This window comes from Cebus imitator, unplaced genomic scaffold, assembly GCF_001604975.1.
Source record: "Cebus imitator isolate Cc_AM_T3 unplaced genomic scaffold, Cebus_imitator-1.0 Scaffold105, whole genome shotgun sequence".
Taxonomy (NCBI): Eukaryota; Metazoa; Chordata; class Mammalia; order Primates; family Cebidae; genus Cebus; species Cebus imitator.
In genome coordinates, this window is record NW_016107420.1 from 4,097,506 (window position 1) to 4,107,282 (window position 9,777).

The 9,777-nt window shown below is 40.2% G+C and overlaps 1 pseudogene; it reads right to left on the bottom strand.

Annotated features, from left to right (window-relative positions):
• Positions 1 to 3,557: 3,557 nt before the first annotated feature.
• LOC108310567 overlaps positions 3,558 to 9,777 on the bottom strand; it is a 46,100-nt pseudogene continuing 39,880 nt past the window's right edge.

Consider the following 9,777-nt stretch of genomic DNA (forward strand, 5'->3'; position numbering starts at 1 on the left):
TACAGCAAAATAGTGGGTAATTTATAAACAATAGAAATTTATTTTTCACAGTTCTATAGGCTGGAAAGTCCAAGATCAAGATGCCAGCATATTCTCTTTCTGGTGAAGGCCTATTTTTTCATAGATAGTATCTTCTATGTGTCCTTACATGGGAAATGGGGTGAACAAGCTCTACTGAGCTTTTTTTTGTAAGGACACTACTCCTTATGAGCTGAGCCCTCATGAGCAAATCACCTCCCCAAACCCCTACCTCTTAATATCATCACTTAAGGCGTTAGGTTTCAAAAAAGGATTTTGGGGAGACACAACTATTCAGGCCATAGCAACATCCATCACACATTCTGGGTGTAATGGAAGGCAGACTAGATTGAATAGTTGCAGAATAAGCTGAGGAAACCAAGATAATACTTCTAATGATCCTCCCAGGCAAACCCCAGAGAAATAAAACATCTAAGCATAGATTCCGTTTTTTTTCCTCAGTTTTCCAGTGGCTCATATAATGCCTAGATTATCTGTTTTTAAATAAAAATTTCTTACCATAAATGAAGAAAGTGTTCTGGACTTCATAACTTGAAAATTCTTTAGTAGTTCTAGAATGGGGTCCAGTTAAATGTATGTATTTAAATTTCTTGGGTGACTTTGAAAGACATTCTTGTTATGAATTGTTACCTTCAAAAGTGCTTGTGTTTCTTACTGCCAAACTCCTATCCTAAGGTAAGCTAAACAGTGACTTTCTGCATAGTATGCAAGTTTAGGTAAGAGCATGGGCTAAATGTTTTATTTAACAAATTGCTTTTATATTGTCCATAGTTTAGAAAAACATTTAAGTGTGAAGTATAAGAATAGTTTGTGTTCAAAGGCTTTTCATAAGAAAATGCTCATTGCATTTTTGTAGGAGTTGTTTGCAAACATATCCATTTTTCATCCTTAGTTTTTTTTCCTCTCTCTATTCCTCTCTCTATATAGTATAAAATGTATATAATTATATGTAAGAAATGTATATGCAAAATATGGTATAGTGATATCTAAATACAAAAATTATATATAGATATATAAATTATATGTTAAATGAAATTGATGTTACACATATAATTGTGTGTGTGTGTGTGTGTGTGTGTGTGTGTGTGTGTGTGTGTATTACAGTACATATAATTTTTGTAGTTAGAGATCACTATACCAGATTTTCTGGAGAAGAATTTGGTGGTATGTGTCTACATCTATACGCCCATTTTATGTGAGAATTCTACTTTCTCAATATTATACAATTGACCCAAAATTAAATATCAAATCTGCAGAGTTAGTAAACTATATCCAAAAAACGTAGTTTATTTAGACATTTTTCAGATTAAAAACTAAAGGAGAAGCTCAGTTGGATCTATATTTTTAAAAGTTTTAAAATAATTTGCCATATTAATATATATGGCAAATATATATAAAATATAATAAAATACATAACATCATAATACAAAGATTGATGGAAGTACGTATTGATAGGATGGTAAGCTGATAACAGCTTTAGCTTTCCTCATACCTAGCAAAAAAGACCAAAAAAAAGGAAAGAGTTTAAACTCCTCCTTCTTCCCTGTCCTTCTCTGTAAAAACCAAGCATACACACAAAATATATATCAACAACAAACAAAACAGATCCAAGGTGAGTAATCTATTTCAAACTGTAAAGGAGCATTGGGCTATTAAATTATATAATTGAATTATGATTAAGACATAAAGTCCTATGCATAGTTATTTTCTATTCATTATTAGTATGAATTAAAGAATCCTCCTAATCAATAGAACTTAAAATTTCATTTTGATATTTGTAATTATTTATCTTCCTTCAAATGCTGTTCACAGGACTCAATCAAGGATAGCTCTTTGGAGTGATGATACCAATATCTATTTCACAGTTGGGTGGAAAATTCTAAAATAGTACATCATTTTTACCTAGATATGGAAGCTAATAAATCATGGCTACAAATGAATAATTGACAAACTAAATTACCAAATCATATTCCTAAATGGTTCTTTCAGGTCCCCAGAGGGTTCTCCTACGACTGACTTCCTGTGTAGGAGTAATGAAAATCAAAATTTGTGTTAATTGATCCTGAAAACAAAAACTGCTATAACCTTTGTTTTGAAAGTATTATAGACATTTGGTTTTATGGAAACATTCTTCAATATTCAAGATTTGGGAAGTACAATAATGCTATCTTTAATAGTAGATTCTTCTCGACAATGTTGGGTTAGGGTCATGCTTTTCTATCTTAAACATGGATAAGAATCACCTGGAAAGCTGGTTAAAACCAGATTGTTGGCCTAGACCTGTGAGTTTCTAATTGACTAGATCTAGGATGGGGCCCATAAATTTGCAAACATTGAGGACCACTGGTTTAGGATATGTGTCCATTAATTAATTAGCTGAAATGATATGTATATTTAACTAATGAAAAACAACTTGTGCTGATGCGAACTGTGTTTATGTCTCCAAAAAGTCAGTTTCAGAAAATGTCAACATATGGTTCCATATACTCATATTTAAAATAACAAATTTTATTTCTAGTAGCAACTTTATGTTATTAATGCCTCTTGCTTAAAATGAAGTAAAACTGTGAATATTACTAATGGTATAACACTGAGAAGTAAGAAAGTACTTTAGATTATTAAATTGCTAGTTTTTAACTTTCTGTGCAGTTTTTGGCTTCAAATAAAATCTTAACTACAATAGTCTCCTTGGGCTTTTCAGTGACATCTTTTAATGGGATGTGGAATGCAGAAGTTAATCATTTTGACTAATTTGTAATTAGCTCTACCTGTATTCCAGAGGAAATGATCAATATTACCATTTGAAGAGGCCAGGCTTAGATCCAGCAACACTTTTAGAATACCCACAGTTAATTTTTGACTCTTCAGTTCTTGTTCCTTTCTGGAAGAACTAAAATTCTCTTATTCAATCACAATTTATTAGAAAGTTGTTTTTTTAATAAAGAAAATAAACTACCTCTTTTTAAAAAAATTTTGGGGGAAGAAAATGTTTAAAATCATGTAAGTCAGCTATTATTGTTAAAATTATTACTGAATCAATGAAAGATAATTCCTGTCACATGTGTTAAATTTTAAGAAAATAAAAAATTTCCCTTGCAGATTAATTTTCTAACACATTTGACATACTTGAAGTAGAGCTGAAATGGTTTGAAATGTGAAATCAATTTACCTTTAAACAACTTTTAATTTGATTTTCCTGGTAAATCAGAACATCTGTTTTGGGATCTGGTTATACCAAACACTATTTCAGAGACTGAGGAAAACAGCAGAAAAACAAGATAATTCCATTCCTGGGGGAGGGGTGTATATTTTAGTAAGAAAAAGAAATTCAACTTAGGACAATATTTCCCCTACTTTTCAACATGAGGTATGAGATCCCATAAATAGACTCTTGTTGACCATCCCTATTTTATTTTATTATTATTTTTTTAGTTTAGTTTCTCAATGTTCAGTTTCCTTTAATGAGCCCCATCACTCTGAAGGGCAGATGCAGGCGGGTAGGCCACGGCAAGAGATGTTCACTTGACAATCTCGCCCTGATTGAAGGCTTTGTCATATTCTGAAAGGCCCCTTCCTAGGAAACGTAGCTCCAAACAGCTTCTGGGTCTCCTCGCTTCCGGGAGCCAGTTACTGCCATGTGTATGACTGGAAATCCATCTGCCAATATGGACTCATCAGAAAGGCAAGCTCCCGGCCTCAGAAGTTCCAGACTCCAACCAAATGGAGCTCTTGTTTCCAAAGAGGATGACACCGGCAAAGGAATATTCCTCAGCTTGTCCACTCGCTTAGACATTCCAGTAATGAGACTGCGAGTCATAAAGGTCTGAGTGAGTGCTTCAGGGAAGGGATATTCTGAATGCCACGGGGACCAGCCATCCTTATCAAGGTGCTCCCAGAAATAGGGCAGTGCGAGAGAGTGTGAACTTGTGAGTACTTGCGCTTAAATGCCTCCAACACAAAGGTACTCTTCGGCAGGTGAGCGAAGGAGTCTTTGACCTTGGGCTCAGCAGCCAGCCCCTGCTCACATTTGTCCATCTCCTCCTCAGGAGCAGGGGCAACGGCCATTTCCTCTTCCTTCCACTCAGCCTGGGTATTCTGCTCCTTTTCTGGCGAACCTTTCCCTTTTCATGGGGTATCCTTTTCAGGCTGGCTTTCTGCAAGCTTTTTAGCATCAAACGGGAGTATGTTCTCAGACAGTTTCACCTTCCCTAAGACAGCCCGGAATTGGGTCTGCTTAATGCAGTTGAGGAACCAGTGGTTGGTATTGGGAAAGGCCTGGCAGAAGGAAGGCTCCAGGACCTGCCGATAGAGCCACGACAGGGTGAAGACAGCTGTGACGTCGCCAGACGAAGCGTCCTTGTCTTCAAGTGAGCATCCAGCAGCCCCAGAATTCGTCTTACCTCCTCCTTTGCAGTCTCAGTATCCTGTTTGTTGTGGTGCATGATGCCCAAATGGGGAACACCGAGGTACTGGCTGGGGGCACTGCATAGCTATCAGCAGAGCTCACCCACTGCACCACCTGGGCTGCTGCCTCTGGAGTACTTCCCCACAGTTCCTCATTGCTCACAGAGTAGGCAATGACATTGCTTTCAAACACGCAGAATCCATCGTTATTCTTAAATGCTGGAAGCTTGGCAGCAGGAAATTTGTGAAGAAATTCAGGAGTACTATTGGTTTGGCCAGAGTGGAAGTGGGGTAGTGCAGAGAGCACGCAGACCTGAGCCCTGCTGTGCTGAACAGCGATGAGGGCCTTGAAGGCCCTCCACTTTTCAGGATATGTGTACCAGGGTCCTAGCTACCACCGGGATTCCCGATTTAATATTTTAGTGTTAGGATAACTTTTATTTTTTAGCAAATATATAATATATAAAATTATAAACATGTAACACATAAAAATATGCAACATAGAACAGTCTACAGTGCTTTCTGGCATCATATAGAGCTCCAAATAGAAAATCAGTGCATGAAAATATTTCTGTAAAAATGGAAAACATTGCTGCAGTAAAATGCTAACACCCTAAAAATTAATTATGTCTTTCATAATCAGATGATGATTTAACTATGATGATCCTGTTGCGTATTTCTACGGGAAACACACTAGATATATGAGTGGTATAACTTCTGAAATCCCCACATATTCAACCTGTACCCCAAAGCCTTATCTATATCTTGGATTCCTCTATATATTCACAACTCTACTCTTCTATCCTTTCTTTAATCTGATTACTGTCATGGTCAGTGACTGCCTGAGGCCAGCGCAGGGATAAAGAATTCACCAAGACAGTAATTAGTTTAGAAAGGCAGATTTATTAGAGAAAGGAGGAGATGCATTGCAAGAAAGCAATGGGCAGTACAGCAGAGAGAAGGCTGTCTGTGACAAAGCGGGGCTTGACGGATATTTTAAAGGGTCGTTGCTTGGGCTGATGCTTGAAACAGGATGTTTGGGTGCTGGTGGGCAGTGGGCTGAGTTTGGGTTTGATGTTTGGGTGCAAGTGAGCCATGTGCAGTTGACCCAATTTCTGGGAACATTCACTCCTGTCTATCCCTGTTTCTTTCCGACTAGCTTAGCTCATTAATTAATTTTCTTTTTAACTATTTTGGGCTCCACATTCCCGTATCCTCTCTGACAGAATGACAAGGACAAATCTTAGGCATTTGGGCAGATGCGTCATCTTTCAACTACTTTCCACTGACCTGGGGCATAGAGCTGACCCTACCTACAGTTATTTGTGGGTCAAGGGACCTCATGGGCCACTGTCTCAGATTATGGGACATAAAAGATTGGGCACATCTGGAAGATGGGTTTTGGGGAGAGAGAGCATGTTTCTATGGAAATGATGTCCAACAGAGTCTAAAGGAGACTCTGGGGTCTCTGGGGACAATTTGCTGATACCCTTGCATCATCAGAAGCTTGGTGTGAAATGGCTACATTCTGTAAGAAACAAATTTAACCGGAAAGTTAGAGAGACAAAGGCTAGAGAGGAAAAGTAGCAGTACAGATGCAACTGGTCCCTGTAGAGGGAACTCCTAGAGCCTCCTAGAACCTTCTTTAAGAAATTGGGTATTTGAAAGTGGTTTTCTTCATAATCAAGCTTCCTGTTCCTGTACTTTTCTTGTTTTGTTGGATTTTTACTGATTGATTTACGTAGAAACAACATCTTCCTGGGCTACTGTGAGATTAAGAGCTCATCTGTTTTGTAGCATTACTCCAGCAGAGGGATTGATTTATTGATTCATTGTATTTAATGTTTCTCTGATTGTGTGTAGGAATTTTGCAAATTCTTGGGTAAAGAGGAGCTGAGGACAACTTCTGTAATTCCTGCCACTGCAGCATCAGTTTTACTTAAGCTGGTAAGAAAGGAAATTAGGTGACTGGCCCTTTTATCTCAGTATATGGGAGACTGTTGGAGGCATAGCACTGGCATTAGTTCAGTCAAGTTGAGAGTGGGGGAATGGGTGCTACATATTCCAGAGAGCAAGCAGGGATAGCTAAGTTACAGTTACACAAATAAAGAATAACCCTGATTTTGGGAGCAGTACTGTGTTAACTAAGGCGATGAGATAAAGGCCAAAATGGTGGGAATGTGTTCCGATTTGAGAGTGAGATATGGTGTAATTTGTTAAGTGTCTTTTTAATGACTTGTTTTGTTCTTTCTACTTTGCCCAAAGATTGTGGGTGCCAGCCTGTGTGTAAGTAATATTTAATTTGAAGAGCTTCACTTACTCCCTGTGTAATCTGAGATGTAAATGTGAGGCCATTGTCTGACTGTTGAGAAAAAGAGATACCAAAATGTGGAAGTATCTGGTCCAAAAGGTCCATGATGACTTCGAAGGCCCAGTCAGTTTTTGTGGGAAAGGCTTTTAACCATCCAGTGGAAGTATCTACAAAGCCTAGCAAGTAGGCATGTGTGTAAAATCTAGTTGCCCGTCTTCCCGTCAGAGCCCCTCATCTTTGAATGGATTTAGGAGGAGGGCAGGTTTGCGGGGCCCCTCTCAGTTGACTGAAGCAGGGCACTGTTAGGAGAGAGTTGGAAGGTGGACAGGTCTTCAACAAGAGCCTGTGCAAGCAAGTGTGGGCTATCGCTAAATCCCTGGAGAAGGACCGTCCAGGTTAACTGTTGGAAAACATGGGTGGAGGGGTTTCCCCATTCAAAGGCAAATAAAAATTGGCAGCCAAAATGTACTGGTATGCAAAAGAAGGCATTTTTAAAATCTAATACTGTGAACCATGAAGTGTGGGTTGCCCTAAAGGGTGCAGGGATCAGAAATGATTGGGGTGTACAGGGATTACTGCCTCACTGATGACCTTTAGGTCTTGTACCATTCTGTATGTGCTATCTGACTTTTTAATGGCTACCATCAGGGTTGCATGGCCAGTTGCAAAGGCTTAATAATCCCGTGACCAAGAATGTTTCTATTAGAGTCTGTAGGCCCATTTGGGCTTCAAGCTTTAAGGCATGTTGCGGGATCCTAGCGAAAATATTAGGTCTTTACATGAATCTTTAGAGTCTGCAAACAAAGAATGTCCTGGAGTGGAGATATCCCATACCTCTGGAGAAACTTGTAAAATGGAAGATTTTAGGAGATTGGGGCATTAGGTGGAAGGAGCTAGTAATGCCAATATTGGACAGGCACACTCAGGGAATTTAAAGCTAGTTTGGAGTTTGTCATTATGTCCAAGTATTGGGATAGGACAGCTTGGTAGAACCTAGAAAGTGAGTGACAACATTTTTCTCCAGCATGTATACTAAGTGGAGATAAAGCATCACTGCTGTGGCCTGCTATCTGTGCTGGTGAGAAGGATCAAAGACAGAGAGGTAGGTCCAGAAAAACCAATTAGGGATGAATAAGTAGCTCCTGTATCGAGTAAAAACTCAATCTTATTCCCTGGTTTATTTAGGGTTACCGAAGGCTCAGCCATAGAAATGGTAAATATAGGGGCCTGGATGGCCTCTGAGCCCTGTCAGTCATCTCTTTCTGCTTTCTCAGTTCTATCAGCTTCCTTATAGTTGAGGAACAGAGTTAGGGGCATTTGCCATTGCTGTTCTCCCAAACTGGCCCATAACTGGTGTTGCTGATTTTGGGATGACTCTCCTACAAGAGGAAGAGAGGGCGATCCATTTCCAATGCCCCACTCATTTGCAGTGAGTAGAAGGTTGGTGGGGACTAGAAGATGGTTGAGGAGGGTTTTGGCAGTTCTGGCTGATATGCCATGGCTGATTACAGCACTAGCAGATAGTGAGCTCCTTTGTGTCCATAAGGCTCCATGCTGATGGAGCCTATACCAGGGGTCCTTGGTATAGGAAGAGAGTTTGCAGTGGCAACAGACATGTAGTGAGTCTTCCATTCACCTTTCTCAATCCTTCCTATCCCATTTGGACTGTGATATTTCCTCCCATTATTAAAGACCTTGAAGGCCATGTCCAGCAGGATGGGGAATGGAGTTTTTGGTCTTTGGTCTAATTTCTGGAGTTCGTGTCTAATATCTGGAGAAGCCTGGCTGATAAAACAAACAAAAAAACAGCCAAAATAGCTAGGCTTTCTGGGCTTTTGGAGTCCACATTAGTATATTTTCACTTGACTGCAGCCAGCTTGTAATGAAATAGAGGTGGGTTTTCATTTGACCCTTGTGTCAACCTCTCTTAGTTTGGCATAGTTGATCATTTTATGGCAGCCTTTTCCATGCCTTCAATTAAACAAGTAATTACATGATTATGGCATTCCCTGCCAGCGTTTCCTTCTTGGTAGCTCCGTCTAGAATCAACATCAGGAACTGCTGTACTCCCCAGGCTAGAATCCTAAGGGTTCTAGTCATGGACCTTATCTTTCCACCGTTGAGCTGGAGACCAAATGAGGGACCTTTCCTCACGAGTACAACAGGTGGTAAAGATAATATAAACATCCTGACAAATGAGATCAAAGGAAACAAAACATCCCCTGACTTCTCCTATGACATGAGAAGGGTCCTGGCCTTGGTCCTAAAGGATCCAAGTTTAGCTTGTATCTGATAGAAGTCCGAAATGGGAAACATGGATCTGATGGTTTTTGAAGTGGTTTGCCACTTCTCGGAGTTTCTGAGGGCTGAAGTGGGATAATAAATGGCTCCCGATCCAGTATGTGAGGGGAGAAAAAGGTTTCCTGTAGGGGAGAGGCATAGATAAGGAGGTAGAAGGTGGAGCAGAAGGACGGGAAGGTATAGGAGGAGATACACCGTTGTAGAGGAGGAAGGGGAAGATGGCGAGGAGGATCTTGACCATGGGAGCATAAAAGAGGGTTCGTCTAAAATGTTTGGAGTTAGGAGGAGGTAATAACTTTGTTAGGCACATTCAACAGTTTCCTTGAAGGTCTGGGTCCCAACCTTGGGACCTAAAGTCCTGGATATAAGGAACCTCAGGTCATTTAGAGGAATTTTGACAACACAGATCGAGTTGCAAAAGAGTATTAAAATCCAAAGTCCGGGGCCGGGCGCGGTGGCTCACGCCTGTAATCCCAGCACTTTGGGAGGCCAAGGCGGGTGGATCACAAGGTCAAAAGATCGAGACCATCCTGGTCAACATGGTGAAACCCCATCTCTACTAAAAAAATACAAAAAATCAGCTGGGCATGGTGGCACGTGCCTGTAATCCGAGCTACTCAGGAGGCTGAGGCAGGAGAATTGCCTGAACCCAGGAGGCGGAGGCTGCGGTGAGCCGAGGTCACGCCATTGCACTCCAGCCTGGGTAACGAGAGTGAAACTCT